This window comes from Atractosteus spatula, chromosome 2 (assembly GCF_055471065.1).
Source record: "Atractosteus spatula isolate fAtrSpa1 chromosome 2, fAtrSpa1.hap1, whole genome shotgun sequence".
In the NCBI taxonomy this organism is placed as follows: Eukaryota; Metazoa; Chordata; class Actinopteri; order Semionotiformes; family Lepisosteidae; genus Atractosteus; species Atractosteus spatula.
In genome coordinates this window covers 34,516,393-34,531,540 of record NC_142707.1, presented here as the reverse complement: position 1 = coordinate 34,531,540, position 15,148 = coordinate 34,516,393, and positions in this window count along the sequence as shown.

Sequence of the window (15,148 nt, the reverse complement as noted above, 5' to 3'; positions counted from 1 at the left end):
CTGTCAAGAGTTTTTTAAAACTGTCCTTTTATGTGGAAAGGATGTTAGTACATAGTGAAGGAGCCGATATCAAACAGGCACAAAAAAGATGGAAATTAAGGATAGGAACTGAGTGCTTTATGATCAACTTTGCAACTTTCAAAACACATCTTCAAAACTCTGTCCCTCATTCTATGAATGAAGACTGTTGCAGCTTATTTTAAGTTTAGGTTTTGAAGACCTTTTCATTTAGTTTTGTAAAAGAATCAAAGAAATAAAAAAAAATGTTTTTGGTAAAAAAAAATCCCAGGCTCCCAAATTCACAAATCCTTACCAGAAACACAAATCGATTTTATTGAGGCCCAAGATTTAATCCAGGCTGTATCACTCATGTACTGTGGCTAGGAGTCTCCAGTGGGATACTAAATTGATGCTGCTGGCTCTTAGTAGTACAGAGTCAAATTAAGAATTCTGTGCTTGCTCTCCAGTAACAATTGCTGAGGTTGTCTTGGCAGTATTTCTGGGACCAGTGTCTGTCCTCTGGCTGGCTATTAATACCCAATGTTTCCTTAGGTGGAAATAAAACTTCTTCCTTGGAGTGTGTATACTGTGGTTTATGAAGTTGGGTTTGGAAAAAAAATGAGTAAAAAATGATTTACTCATTTTTGGAAAACAACGAGTAACACCTGAGGTTTACTAAGACACAAGGAGAAGTGATGTTATTCTGATAATAGTGCTAATAAATTGTTGCCAAAATACCTGTATATCCAGAGTATTTCAGTGGTTTATACAATAGTTAATCTGCCTTTTGAACAAATGAAACAGAGAATACATGCATTTTTTTTCTGTGGGTACATTGTTTAGTGGTTCTTATATGTATGTTGCACATCAGAAATATTTGGTGAAATTATTTATTTGTATTTAAATCAAATGTAGTTATGTATATTTTTGTTTTAATGAAAGTCAGAATTTCTGATGTGGGATCAATCAGCTTCTATTTCTTGGGAACTTATTGTGATTAAATATGACCAAAAGCATGCTTCAATCATTATTACTATATTTATTTGTTAAATTACTTGTGAAAATGTCATAGACAGTCTTTCCTGCATCTATATAATTTCATACACAACTGGTAACAAAAAATGATTTTTTGTATTTATTGAAATGTAGTTATATCTTTGAACATAAGTGCTCAATACTGTTTTACAGTAACTTTGATACTTCAAGAGATTTTGTACACTTTTCTTTGTAGTATCAGTGTATTTATAAAAACTTGTTGAAAATATTCTAGTAATGACTTTGTGGACATTTTACTTTTTTATTTAAGATTATTGCTTGTTTGCCTGTTTGTTATTTTTTTTATCCAACGCTGAACAAGTACAGTTGCTTTTGTAAAGAAAAATATTTTTCAGGCTTGATAAAAAAAACAATACTTGTACGACATTTTGTAAAAAAAAGTTTGGTTTTACTTTGTTCCTCATTGTTTGCATGCTAACATACGTGGGTGAATAATGTTGTTTAGTTTGGGCCCTTTAAAAATGTTATTTTTACCTGATCTGATGCAGAGCAATATGAAAACTAATCTCTGATTTCAGGTAATGTCTAATTTTAGTGAGGAAAAACAGATGGTAATCAATCTAAGGGCTTCTTTGTTTACAACATTTATGCTTCAAAAATAAAACATTTTCTAAAAAAATGCATAATGACTCTTTCAATAACCACTGTTCTTTTCTTAGAAAGTCATGTCATTTCATTCATGGCATTTCAGTGCAAACTGTATCTGTGTTTCATATTTGAGATACTGTACTTGCCAAAAGGGGTTAAGAATCAATATGAAAACTCAAAAATCACATGGTTTTATTTAATGCAAGAACAGTAAAAATAAGGCCATGTCCTGCTTGAGTAATGAAGATCTCTTCAAGTATTGAAGACCAGTCCAGAGAAATGAGGAAACAAGTTCTGTGAGGGACTGACTGCACTCCAGAAGGCAGAAGGTCATCTCACTGGCCCCGGACCATCATAACCATCGGATCTATTTCCATAATCACACAGTAAAATTCATAACGCAATGACTACAACATTGTAGTCACTGTGACATGAGGACAACTGAGAGATAAAATAATCTTTGTGTCAAAGCACATCTGATGAGGTAGCAGGGAGCAGCGGAATGGTATATTCACTTTGACTTTGATAGACCTGACAGAAGACGGCATGTGTGGACATATCATGGTGTTTATTATACTGAGCATTTGGTAGTCCAAGCCAACAAGTGATGCAGTGAAAATGTGATGATATGGGAGAGGAATCTCCTTTATTACAAGAAGTCATGTTGGTCCAGACTGAAGTCAACATTACTGCAGATAATTGATGATGTCCTACAAGCCAATCCAGAAGTTTCCAGTTTTTCGACTGGACAATGCAAGACCAGAGCTAGGACTACCTGTAGAATGGTATGACTTCACAACATGAATGTGAAGGTCTTGGTGGGCCTAGATTTGTGTTCCGATGTGAGAATATTGGAAGTGAACATTGCTGGAACCAACTTAGTAATGCCAACAACAGGTGACGGATACTAGCCAACCTTCATCAGCTGACTGCAGCACCACAGGAGGTAGTGTACGTGGGAAGACATCTCATAGCAGTTTATGAACCTGATCAAGTCTAGGAGTCAGTACTTACAGGACTGTGTTAGTATTCAGTCATACCCAATACCAACTTTCTAATGTTTTCATTTGGAGAGTTTTCAAAATTTTTTGATTTAACATTTTTGCTGTTTTATAGTGTTATTAGAGTTTATTAGAGTCTCAACACTTTATAGTGTTATAGAAAGCTGTTGCTATTTGAAAAGCTGTATATCTCTGAAGCTATTTTATTAGTGAGCCATGCTCAGTTTCTTCTCACAGAAGCACTGCTCCTGGTACCGTTACATAGCAACAGCATTTCGTGCTATCACAGTACATAGGAAGCAGAAATGAAATTTTGGTACTCTAAAATGGCCTGCAGCTACAGCACCTAAAAATCTACAGTAGACTAAGCCACATCTGTACCTCTGCAGAAAAGACATGTTCAAAGATATATTTCAAATCATTGACAACTTAAATCCTTTTTCACCAATTCCAAAACAAGGGAAAGGAAGCAAAATTTCACTTCTTCCTCTTACGAAAATGATATTGTGTTTCTTCCATGACCCAGTTTTTCTGCATTTTCCAGTGTGCAATCTGTAGGTTGAGAATTCATTTTGTTGCTTTAAATGCTCCTTAAATTTGCATCAACTGCAGGTTGATAAAGAAGCATTAATTGCCAACAGTAAGAGGTTTCGTTTTACTAAGGAACCCTTTTTTAAGGTTTAATTATTAAGTAGAAAGCACTCAAATGAAACAAAATCAAAAGAGAAAAAGTAAAGAGTATCATTTCATTAATCAAGAAAGTGTATTATACTGTTAAAAAATAAAACTACTGAATATTTTAATCTTATCCTAAACAGTTTTCCCCCAACACTGCATTTTGATATTGAATTAGAAAATACATATTAAATTACCTCAAAAATTTATGTTGTTCAAAATTCAAATCCAATGATGCCAGTAAGCACTTAATAATATAGTGATATTAAGTTCCCTCAAGGGATGCTCAAACATAATAATAGCAGGCCAGACTATGAGGAGACTGTATTATCAAGAAAACTGCTAGTTGAGATGTACAAGGGGCATTGCATCACCTCTAAATTGGGTGGCATTTTGTTAAATTACTGGTTAAAAATACACATTCCCACATGGGTGAGATAAGTAGTGTTTTGGGAAAGGGCATCACAGTGTTAGTAGGGTTTTGTCAGGGAGAAGCTTTTATAAGGTCCTCTTAGGTTTAACAGCTATATTTTGTAAGCAAAATCAAACTCCGAAGAAAATACAATTAGTCCAATGAAGCAATGTCTTAAATCAATTAAGGCTTCAATTATCTACTTAAAGTGAGATGGAATGAAACCCAACAGGTGTGTGAGGCTCCAGAACCAGGATTGGGAACCCTGTGCTCAAGTAGAAAGTTGTCCCAAACCTGGAGAACCACACACTATCTGGTTTTCATTCCAGAAGAGCTTAATTGGTAATTGAACTAACAAGCTTCTTCTTCAGGATTTCATTTCACTCATGAAATAGACCAGTATAAGATGTGCAAACAAAGCCTCTTGCATTGCACAGTGTTGCTTTAAGGATTTTGATTCACTCCCTGGAGCATGTGTGGTCCATGTGACTGGGCCACTTTCCTACCCTAACAATCACACTGCAGGAGAAAGCTCCAACATGCTTAAAAACTGAAAACAGCCAAACAGTTCAAACTAATCCTGTTATTAAGTGAGAGCTCAGCTGGAACATAAACCATCGGTGTGTGGGTCAACAGGACCAGGACTGGGAACCCCTGCTCTAGCATAAGGAAGAGTCTACATGCCACTGGTATTTTAAATGACATTTCAAATGATTTTAACAGTACAGAAGGATGAATAAAGAAAAAAAGCAACAATTCCAGCACAGTTACATTAGCTACTGAAACATAAGTGAAAAGACCTATACACACAAAAGACTAAAGGAAAAAAAACATACTCTTACTTTAAAGGTCTTACTACACTTTTCTGCAGACCTCCGACTAACGTGTTCAGTGTCTGTTCAGCCCCCAGCGTCCCAGTCAACAGAAGGAAATAAACACTCATTAACTCACTCACTAGCCATAAGTTTCCCTTCAATCAATGTTCTTCTATGGCCAGTAGCCATATCACCTTGCACCCCACAACTGGCAGCCCCACTGAAGCTCACAGGTGTGACCTTGGTCAGTACCTAGATGGGAGACCTCCTGGGAAAGCTAAGGTTGCTGCTGGAAGAGGTGTTAGAGGTGCTCACCCTGCAGTCTGTGTGGGTTCTAATGCCCCAGTATAGCAATGGGGACACTATACTGTAAAAAGGTGTTGTTCCCTGGATGAGACGTAAAACCAAGTTCCTCCTAATAATCTCCATCTATGAACTGGCTTCATCACTCTGTTCTCCTACCAACTGATAGCTGATGTATGGTGAGCATACTGTCTGCACTATGGCTGATGCTGCATCATCCAGTTGGGGCAGCACATTGGTGGAGGGAGTCCCCATTATTTGTAAAGTGCTTTGAGTGGAGCATGCAGAAAAGTGCTACAGTATATATATGTATTTTCCATTTTATTTTTAAGGGGTAGCAAAAAAACAAGTCTTCAGCCCTTCCACATATCCTCCATGCAAAAGATACAACACTGCGGTTTATTTCGCTCTTACACACAGTGAGCACAAGCCCTACAACCCCAGTTTAAATTAACAATTTTCCCCAAGCAGCCTCCCTGTGGCCTCCTGAGAAATGATGTCCTAGTCCCAGCTGAACACTATAGAGTTCACAAACAAAATGGGGGAAGTTACAGGGCGTAAAGACTATGCTGTAGCTTTGGCTCCCAGTAGACACCCTCTGTATCTTTAATCCACATTCTGTCACACTTAACATGGGGTCACAAAAGAACACAGGGTATACCTTCATTTGACCTGACCCAGGTATTTTGAGAGAACAAAACTAATAACACTTCTTGGTTAAAATTTTAAAATTAACCAATGTCACTACCAATATGGTTTCTTTGCTCAGATTATTTGTAAAGTAGCTGGAGATCTTCCAGTGCCTCCCCAAACAGCTTTACACAGGAAGTATTCAATGAGTTTACTAGTTGCTATGACAACTACATAGTCTGTGTTGATCAAACAGATGAGGATATTCTCACTTTTATGCACCTTATGCATTGACTTGATGACAACTCTGTGACAGTGCCCGTGGTGATTGCTGTTATATACATTTACAGTATGCTGTCTTCTAGGGAATCTGTGGAACCTTAATTATTGTATTTTGTGTACAATTTCTTTTAATAAAGTTGGTGTATTCATTTACTGCATAATTAGCATACCTAGAATAATATATCGCAGAATATTTAATAATATGCTGTATGCTTTTAGAGTAAGCTATAACCACTATACAAACTTCTTACCAGTAAAGCTATTTTCAGTACTATCCTGAAACTCACACTGGGGAAATTCTTGCTTCAACCAGACTAACTTGAATTCTACTTTTCCAATAACAGATTTATAGTGTTCCTTAGTTGGTTCTGTGGGCATATATGACATAATTGGAAGCATACTGTAGGCCTGGAATTTATTTTAAATAAGACCAGTATCTTTAAATAGTACTACATTTATTTCTGTACTGAATCACCATTCCCTTCTGTATAGAATTTATGCCAAAATTGAGGAGATAGTAATCTGAATAGACTGTACATTGTAATTTATTTTTTTTAATAACTCTGGTGGTAGTATAGTATAGCTGTAATTAAGAAAACAATACGATCCACCTTTACCAGAATAAGAAACACTGTACATGCTCTAGCCACCTGTGACAAAGAAGCAATTACACGGAGTGAAGCGAGTGAAACAGCCAACAGGTTACGCACTTGCAAGTCTTGCCTCTGCTCTTGTATCAAATTGCTGCAATAGGTTTATCCCAGCTGATGCATGAAGCAAAAAAAGGCTCTGAAATGACGTTCCTTCTTCAGAGCTGGTTAAAAGAAAACAAATCTCAAAGTGGGCAAGCAAAAGCCAAGGAACCTCATTATATTTTTCTACAGAAAAGGTTCAGCCGTAATGAAGTGTTATAACAGAATGACTGATGCACGAGGAGGAGGGGAGCACTCGCCCAGGAGTAATTTGGGGAATCCCAAGATCTGCTTGCGCACAGCACTCAAGTCTTAGCATATGTACTACACAGCGTGGTGAGTTATTACTTGTGTGAGTTGGAGCGAACCATGGATTTAAGAATAAAATAATGCAGAATTACCCAGCTCTGAAACAAAGGTTATCTCATGAAGGCTACTGTCTCAAGGGTACCCCTTAAAACCAATGACTGTCAGTTTTCATCATCCCAAGAGTGAGCAGACCCTGCTGTAGCTTGTGGCCTCAGGCAACAAAGGTAGAGTGAGCTTATCCTGTCTGGATGAACTGTCCTGGATCTTTGATGCTGGCTGAGCCTTTTGTTTTGGCTGCTCATTCATTAACCTTCAAAAAAAAGGCATATTTTAAGCTGGTGCTGAGGCTCAATACACTTGTGCACTTTATTGACCCTCTTGATAGGCAGGTTATGTGCTACAGAGATCCAGAATCTAAGTCTAAGGATGCATTGGGTTTTTAGGATTCGGATCATTTAACACAGCAGCAGTAGTTAATGGTAACTCTGTAGGGAGACCCTGGAAGAAGAAAAAGGTTTAGGTGGTACATAGCTTCTGCTGGAGCTAATTAGAAAAGAGTATTGGTGAGGCTATATCAAACAGAATAAACTGATTTAACTTTCAGCATTCAATATATATTTTATATGAACTCGTCTTGCATTAACAATACATTAAAGATAAAGAAAGATGGCACTACTTTATGTTAGGGATAGCTATTCAGTTGTAGTGTATTCAGCCTCCCTTAGCACAATAAAAACTATCATGCTGAAATTATTTTCTGTGTTTAAGTAACAGTATGAAAACATTTTTTGTGTTCTTTTTTACATAGCATGGCACATTTAAAATATAATACTATTATTCAGCAAAGGAAGTATGTGCATATCCATAATACATGAAATACATAAAATGCTTGTCTGAGAAGGTACTGTACTTGATTAAATCAAAGGATTTTTAAGAATATTTAATTGGATAAATGAATTCTGATTCTAATGTGTCTCCTTTTCAGTATTGAGATACACAAATACACAGATTTAACCCTTAAATCCAATCTTATTATGGATTATTGGCCACTTGAATTGATCATGACTAAATAGATTTTAGAGCTCTTTACATACTGTAGTTCATAAGCCATAATAGCAATCTATAACTACTGTAGGATTCAGATGCAAAGAATACATCCTTTATATTCGTAAGCGTATACTGACTGGTTCTATATAAATACTGTATATGATTACACAGTATCACAGAAGTTTGATGCTTGCTAGTTAGATTTCTGTTATTGGGTGTCTTAGAAAAGACCTTCATTTGATCATTGTATTTATTAAAAACAAAATAATGATGAATATTCTAATGATGAGTGATTTAATTTAGACATGTTTTAGTCAAAATTAGACAAATTGGTTGCATTTAATGCCAGTGACATTAATGTCCACATAAAAAAATAATCATTTCATTCAACAATTTATTAATCAGCACTACAATTTCATCTCCAATTTTTTTCTTGCTGTAGCTACTTTATCACAACAAACATTTCTGGCCCCTATTTTATCCACCCCATACCAAAGTGTGTGGGAAATATAACGGCCATTTTCACAATTTGACACCGACTTTCAAAAGTGAAGGTATTAGATGTTCAATGATTTAAATCATTCAGAGCTGAAGGCATTTGAATTAAACATTGAAATGCTTTGCTACCTTTCCATTTTTACTGTTTTGTTGAAAACTAATTTGATCCTGCATTTGCATAATTAGTCGGGTTGCAATCTGCACCCTCCTGACCCTTATTACTTTTGAATCCTTCTTAATCCTCTCTTGCATTTTTCATTTGGTCTCTTAATGTCGCCTTGTAATTTCAGCACGTGATGGAGGGTTAATAACTCATATGGCCCTAGGAATTGTTCTTATCGTGTTAAATTGTCTTTATGAAACAAAGTAACATTTGAATTAACAAAGAGAACACATTATACTACACATACACACCAATATATAATCATTCCCACTTATCTTAATGGAAATTACATTAGGATTGCATGGAAAAGCAAAAAGCAGTGTGGTATTTTCAGGGTGAGGTATCCTTGCAAGGTGAAGACTCCAACCTTCATCTGATGAATGTTTCTGTTCAACAGTGTGTGCGGAAAACAATTTAAGGCACTGCATTAGCCCTTAAATGTTCCGTTATTAATATAGCGCCAATGAAACGGGGCATAACACCGTATGTGTTTTTTTTGCACTCATTAGGTATTATTCGAGGTTCTATATTCCGGTTTGTGGATGGTGGGTTATCTGAGTTTGCTAGTGGTGTTCTGTTTGTAAGTTGTCTATCCCCCCACTTAGTGAGATCTTAGTGAGATTGGCACCAGAAACCTTTCACCTGTCTTCTCCCCCAGCCCAGCAAGCTCTTGGTAGGGAGCCTCTACCTTGATTATTCCTCTCCTAGTATTGTAGATCCCAGTTTTCACGAGTGGCCCCACCTGTTCTGTGTGTGGTCTCCCAGTACCTCAGCTCTATTTCCAGAAAAAGGGAAGGACAAATCTTGGATCTTAAACCCTGCTGCAGTCTACATTAAAGATATGGGGCAATAATATTTTTTTAAATTCTGTAGCTGATTATGATTATGACCAGATGCTGCCACTAAACCACTGCTACAGGTAAGGCTTCATTTTAGTAATGTGGATAAGGAAATTAAAAAAGAGGGGTGAAGGAGAACATCAAAAGTGAAAGAATGGATAAAAGCTGGATAACAGAATTACAGAATGGCATCATTTTTAAAGTAAAATGTTTACATTTTACAAACATACATTACAAAAGACACTTAACACACATACCAAAACCAATAAACATAGAACAGAGGGCAAGTGTTTTATCTATAAATCAGTGTTTTATTACTGGAGAGATTCATGGTAAAGGCCAAGGGGAAATTTGGCCAGGACACCAGGGTAACACCCCTACTCTTTTCAAGAAACACCCTTGGATTTTTAATGACCACAGAGAGTCAGGACCTTAGTTTTACATCGCATCTGAAGGACAACATCTTTTTACAGTATGGTGTCCCCGTCACTATACTGGAACATTAGTACCCATACAGACTGCAGGGTGAGCACCTTCTATTGGTCCCTCTAATACCTCTTCCAGTTTTATATTCGTTTCAATATTTATAAATTCAATAAACTCATAGTAAGGTTGGCATGTTGGCATAGTGGTTAGCATTGCTGTCGTGCAGCGTTGGAGCCTCAGGTTCACTTCCTTGGATGCCCTCTGTGTGGAGTTTGTATGGTCTGTGTGGAGTTTAATTGTGTGGTGTTTGTGTCTGTGTGTGCCCTGTGATAGACTGGTGTCCTGTCCAAGGTGTGGGAGTGTGTGTGAATCTGTGTGTGTACTGTGATAGATTGGTGTCGTGTCCAGGGTGTACCCTGCCTTGCACCCGTTGCTTGCTGGGGTCGGTTCTGGCTTCCCACGACCCTGTATTGAATAAATTGGTAAAGAAAAGAATGGATGGATGAATGGGTAATAAATGCAACTATAGTGTAAAATGGAATAGTAGGTTTGCCACTATAGAACATACAGTACCTGTAAAAAATGGATTTTCTATGCCTTATGGATATACAGTAGATGATTTCTGACACTAGAGGGAGATATTACATTTTATCATATTACATACTGTATTACTTTTTATTGATGAAATTATAAAGACAGGGAGGAAGAGCTGCAATACTAAAAAAACAACTACTAAAACAAGGAAAACAGCATACAAAGGGACCTTAATGGCTATATTTTAATGTTTGAACTTAAGGAACAGAATACTTTTGTTTTTAGATTTTCATGATTCTCATTCTAAATGATATTAGAGTATGTTAAAATGTTTCTCATGAAACAGGCCTGTTTTCTGTGGAGAAATAGGGAAAGCCCAGTGGGACAGTTTTATATGAGTTCTTCATAAAGACAGTTACGCATTTTTGAGAATCACCATATTAGTATTTGGAAAACAAAACTTTCAGAATGTTTCCTTATTTCTATCTCAGAACAATAAATAATAAATAATCCTCCTATAGTAAAAGAAAAGAACCATATGTTTGTGGTGTAACAGATTCCATGTTAGAACCATCCATCCTTTTTGTAGCCACTTTATCCAGTTCAGAGTCATGGGGGAGACGGAGCCTATTCTGGCAATATTCTGGCAAACAATAAGCGCAAAGCTGAATACATGCTGGATGGGACGCCAGTCCATTGCAGAGACACTTACTGTATGTGTAGTTTTGTGATGTTTATTGAATTACTGGGGCTCATAACTCCAAACATCTTATTGGTGTAAAACAGAACTTCTAAAACACCAAGAGAGAACTCTGATCTCTGCTTGGTCAGTCTAAAACTGTAATGCCATCCTGGTTTAGCATTGCATTATTACCAGGTACAGTACACGACATACTGTATGAAAATGCATATATCCTACTTCTAAAGCAGTGTATAAAAGTATAACAGGAGCTATCTTCGATGTCAAAAGAACATTTTCCATCATTTATTAAATAAGTTTTAAAAAAGAAAAATATCCCAGATGTAAGTATCTCTGCGCAACATGCATTGTTTAATAAATGGCCTCATTAATTAAATTGCAGGATGCACTACATTTAACCAAAAGTCCCTCCAAAAGTATTGGGTCAGCAATGTAAAAACAATTACTTTTCCTTTATGCTCATGCAATTTGTATTTGAGATTTTGATCATATTAGAAAAAAGCGTACTTTATGTTCAATCCAGCGATTTCAGAGACCATAAGTTTTCACATTTTCCCTATAAATTCTTTTCAGAGTGGGTGAAGGTCCATATTTGATTCTGAGGCAATAACTGAACGACGTCTGCAATCTATGGAGGTCACCAAACTCTTAGTCTAATTGTTTTAGATGCTTTACCAAGCCTTTGCTGCAGACACTTGAATGCTTGTAAATTTGTTGGCTGCTCTGACTTCAATTTTTTTCTTAAGTATGCATTTCTTTTACTGGACCACAAGATGTCAGCAATGTCACACTGTTTACAATGTTACTAGCAATGTCACTGTTAATGTTGCAGTGCACACACAGTAAGAAAAAGACAGCTCAGACACTGAATTCCATGTGTACTTATAGCACTTTCTTTATTAATATGGTCCCTTAGTGGAGACACACCTGGAACCCCGAGGAAACCTGCAGACACTTTTTCAGAGTTACAGTGAGCTGCTCCCTCACCTTCCTACACCATCATTTTTTTTCTAGGAAGATAATTTAAAATGACCCCACAGCAAAACTTTATCTTACACCTTTCACTACTTTACAGACTCTATTTTGAAAATGGCAATGTAAAAAAGATCTATATCTACTGTAAATAATCTACTGTATATCTATAAGGACTTTTGAAGTTAACAGTATGGCTCAACTCAATAGCATGTGAAGGTAAACTGAACTAAAGGCAACAAGTATTCATACATATAGCATGATACAACAGAGCCTTATTGTATCTCTCTAAGCACTCCATTCCCTCCTTGAAAAAGAAAAATAAAATAAAAAAAGTATTGTGCACAAAATCGCAGTTGAGTAATTTAAACCTTGACTGAAGTACAAGGTTTTACTCTTTCAGTTACTGGTGCACTGCCATTCAACCGACTGTACTCTGAGATGATTAGTTTCTGTTGATCTTTTTGTAATCTATTGATCATTGACTCCTTCATCTATTTATAAAATTTAAATTGGTTTCAGAGGCTGAAGTTGGAAAGGGTGAATAAATACAGTACCTCCTCTCTGAACACTCTATATACTCTGTAGTGCACAAACAGTGATTTACAACTTGGTTTGCTTTTCACCTTCCTTCAGGGTGTCCACATTGGTAGGAAAGGGATGTGTTAATCATAATTCCCAATCCAGATATTCCTACATGTTTTCTACAGCCTGTGCCTTTATCAGGTATTCAAGAAAAAAAGCTGAATGCCCTTTTTTGGCTTCTGGGCAGGAACTGTGTTGGAGTCATGACAGGGCATAATCTTTTTGCAGACTATGTATTATAAGATGGATGATATCTTGATTAAACAATCTTAAAATATATTTTTTTTATCTAAAACTGGATATATCCTTCTGAATGAGAGCACTGCACAGAAAATGTACCTGGCAGATTCTGCTGACTGCTGCTGCCAGCTGCACCAACTCATCCTGTGGCTCATCTTGTGTGTACCACACAAAACGCTAACTGACTTGTATATCATGTTTCATTCCTTGCTTTGTGGCTTCTAAAAAACATTTTCCAGGCTATTTTTTTAAATAATAACACTTTATCTGCATGTGTTTTTTGTGATCCTGTGTTCACTGTATTGGAAAATATTCTAGACATTTTGACTGAAGATGTTGGCAATTGATTTGAAAGACAGAAACAATGGGCAGATGTGAAAAAAATACTCGGTCGCTTTATTTTGGATGAAGGCTGTTCGTCTTCTGAGGTCACAAAGAGGCTCGTGGTCTTTTTCAGTCCCAGAAACCTTAATAATAATTTAGTAGTTGCACTGGAGTGCAGCTACAGTATATCCTGCAGATCCCCGATAACAAGGGCTCTGTCTGCATATGGGCAAGTTACAACTTTTCAGATTGTCAAATGGCAATCGCATGCCAACATTCCCTGTCATTGCATAGTAAAACAAAGATATTTATTAATTTTGAAGTTTTTGAACACAGTGTTAAGGTTTTTGCTGACACACAATGTATTTTAAAACAATGGAAGTTTTATGGAAGCCAATAACACTTTCAGTTGCATATTGCTGTTTAGGTGATTATACGTATTACCACAAAATTTAACATTCATTGGAGTATTCCTTAGAGTATCTCTTTAATTTTAAATGATTTTATGTTTTGCCTTTTTAATGGTGTCAGTCTCACTCAGAATAAGAAAAATAAGCTTTCACGTGCATAAGCAGCAAAACAGACAGTAACAAGACTGAAATATGAATGATTATGATTTGAAGTAATAGCAGTATTGTTAAATGAAAAGAATGAATACTCATATTCAGAAGGCACTCAATACCCTTTTATAAAAATGCAGGATATAATCAAGACCTCCTGCGGTTGTATCAGGAAGCCAAATGCTGTAGGTGTTGAAATAAAAATCCACCTTTCAAGGCTATTCTATTTTTAGCAGAAATAAAAGAACCCCTCATTATTTAAAATTCTTGAAAGGAAGTTCTGACTTCCACAAACAATACAGAATATCCTAGAAAATGTGTTTTATTTCTGTGTTACTCTCACTTAGAAAAACTATATTATTAAATCTTCTTGAATCTAGTACCGGAAAATTAAATTAAAAAAGCAATCTACTGATGATACTTAAAGTCTTGGTAATCCTCTGGATTTAAGTAACAAATGACGGCAGGGGTAGCTATTGTCATTTAGATAACAACATTTAGAACTGAAGTAGAAAAAAACACACATTAATCAACATTAATAACATAAGAATAAATGACTTAAAAAAAGTGATATGGCAGCATGCATATCTTCAGTTGCTGACTTGTTCTATGTCAGTGTGGACTGTGAAATTTGACCTGTGTGAGAATTTCTATTTCTCACTGAGAAGACATGAAAGAGTCACTCACAAAACTGGGAAGTGGAAATTCCTGTGAGGTTAAACTTACTATTTTGTATCTGTGAGAGCACTTGTCCTGTAGTGTATAACTATTACACTACATATACATATACATATACAGCATGTTTTTGTACATGCAGAAAAGAATCATCTGTATGTGGCTAAATTTTCATTAGGCTGATTGGCATTATCAAAAGTGTTAATTCACATCTCAAGTGGTAAGACAATAATAAGTAAACCCAAGATTTTTTGTAATATTTTTATTTTCTTTTCCGTATTCAGTTATTCAAGTAGAACTGGTGTTCATTTATGACCAGCAATCTATTGTAAAAAAAAAAGGACCTGTCTTCTCACCAGTTATCAGTGTCATTCATGGTTGTATGATTACACTCTGTTTCAGTGCTGAAGGCAGTCGTGCACAATCGTACTTGCTTTATTCAGCAACAAAAGAAAGTTTTAGGTTACACTTTGTTACAGGTACCACAAAAAGAATGAACATCCTGAAGCCAGGAACACTCAAGTACAGTAGCTTTCTAAATTGCTTTTTATGGAGTCTATAAACCCATTGTCTTTTCATCTCTTAGCTGGTTAATAAAGTTTTCACAGAATGCATTGCATTGCAGAAGACATGTTAGATTGATAGAAAAACTAAAACTTTCTCAATGGATAACTAAAGACGGGCTTTTATTACAGGATATTCTTTCATGAGGTGAATGAATAAATTCTGATTGTCATGTAGTTGAAAGGATCTGTAACTGGCTGAAAAGGCAATATTGTACAGAAAAAATACTCAGAAACCCACACCCTACCAACTTGGTAA